The 1,972-nt window shown below is 41.4% G+C and overlaps 1 pseudogene; it reads left to right on the top strand.

Moving 5' to 3' along the window:
* The first annotated feature begins 309 nt into the window (after window positions 1–309).
* Window positions 310–905, top strand: LOC142434889 (peroxiredoxin-like 2A pseudogene; annotated as a pseudogene).
* Window positions 906–1,972: the final 1,067 nt, after the last annotated feature.

Here is a 1,972-nt window from a genome sequence, read left to right as displayed (position 1 = left end):
AACTTGCTTTTCATCATAGAGTACCTAAAGCAAATGGAAGAAATCATGAATTCAGAAAATAGAAAATATCAATGAGCAGGTCAAAAATAAAGTAAAATATTATAATGAAATGTGAAAAGACCTAGAATTAGAAAACTAAAAAAGGACTGTGACCCCTGGCCTGGGATGTTTTAGTCCCTAGCCCAGGCGTCAGGTATGTAAAGGGGCTACTGCTGTGCCAGCAATTAATGCTGTTCCCTGGGTCCGCCAGGCACATGACATCCACTAAGGTAGGCTCAGCAGTGGCACATGGTCCAGTTTTCTTCATCTATGGGAGTGTGGTCCATTGGTGCAGGGGTGCTGAGGTCTGCAGCGGTGGCACTGATTCTGGCCAACATAGACCACTTTCTGTCCAATTCCCAGAAAGCATCACTGGAGTACCTAAAGAGTATAGAACTAAAAACACTGGTGAAGGAACCTACGATTTTCAAAGCAAAGGAACTCTGGAAAAATAATGGAGCTGTGATTCTCACTGTGTTCAGGCCAGGCGGTTTCATCTGTCAAGAGGAGACTGCAGAACTGGGTATCCCCCTCTACTCAGTGGTGAAGGGGCACATTAACACTGAAGTGAAGGGCTTACAGCCATATTTCAAAGGAGAAATCTTCCTGATGAAAAAAAATTACATTCCTAAAGGGTGAGAATATGTTTATGGGATTTGTCCAACTGAGTGTCTGGGATAACTTCCTCCGGGTCGGAACACAGGCTTCTCCAGAAACCTGGAAGGCATAAGCTTTATCTTAGCCTGAGTTTTTGTGGTGGGATCAGGAACGCAGAGCATTCTTCTTGAGCACTGGGAAGACAAAGTAAACCAGTTTCTGTTTTGGAAGCTGCTAGGAAAATCAGACCACAGATTTTAGCCCCATAGGAAAATTAATCTTGTTGAAACTGCCCAGTTCAGGGATAATTGGGGCATTCCCTTGTGTTCATAAGAACTCATGTTCCTAAGGAACTAGAAAAGTACCTGGATCTAATTCACAATATGGACTGCTAATGTATTTTTGAAGCGCACTCTGTTTAGGCACAATAAGGCTAAATAGTTCCCAAAATAAGACTGATGAAAATGAAGAAACTAGTGAGGGTCACCTCAACTAAAACCTAAAAATATGAGGCTTAAAACGTTCACTAATGCATAACATTACAAATGTGCACTGTGTCTGAGTGGAGTTAATTGAAATCAGATCATACAGTTTGGGGCTTGTGCTTTATATTACTGACACATATAATATAAATCATATACATATGATGAAATTAATGTGCTTAAGTATAATTTCATAAACGTAGATTATAAAATTTTGAAAAAGGACACCAGAAAGGAAGATTATGCTCCATATATCAGAAACTGAAAGAACTCACACAAAAATTCAGAGTCACTGTATTAAAAAGAACTACGGTAATTGACATTCCACTATTTCAGGAGATAGCATATGAGCAAGACCAAATGGTGTTAAAGGAAGTAGTTCAAGTTGCACCGAAATCATTAGCCAGAAGCAAGGCTCCAGATTGCAGGGCTGCAAATTGACATGTGTCAAGTTGAGGAAGCATTGGAAGCACTCAATTGTGGATGCCAGGAAATTTGGAAGACAATTTTTTCAACTGTCTGGACGAGATTCATGTTTTTACCCATTCCAAAGAAAGGGAACCCAACAAAATATTTGTGGTAGTTAAATAATCTGGTGTCTATTTGAGGATTAAGAGTGTAGGGGTGGAGTCTAGCCTGTCAATCAGGATATAGCTAATGAACCCACTGTGTGGGCATGGTCTTCTCCTGAGGATTCTGGGAACTCCTGTATTTCCTCCATGGAGGCAAGAGACACACTCTCTCTCGGCTCATTCCCTTGGAGACACTCTACTTATAAGGCTCACTCCCCGGGAGATATCACTGTGGAGAAGACACATGGACAGAGGCCAATGGAGCCAGACCTCTGGAGCCTG

The sequence above is a fragment of the Tenrec ecaudatus genome, chromosome X (genome assembly GCF_050624435.1).
Source record: "Tenrec ecaudatus isolate mTenEca1 chromosome X, mTenEca1.hap1, whole genome shotgun sequence".
NCBI classification, from domain to species: Eukaryota; Metazoa; Chordata; class Mammalia; order Afrosoricida; family Tenrecidae; genus Tenrec; species Tenrec ecaudatus.
Note: the sequence above shows the minus strand (reverse complement) of the source record. Positions and strands in the feature narration are given on the sequence as shown.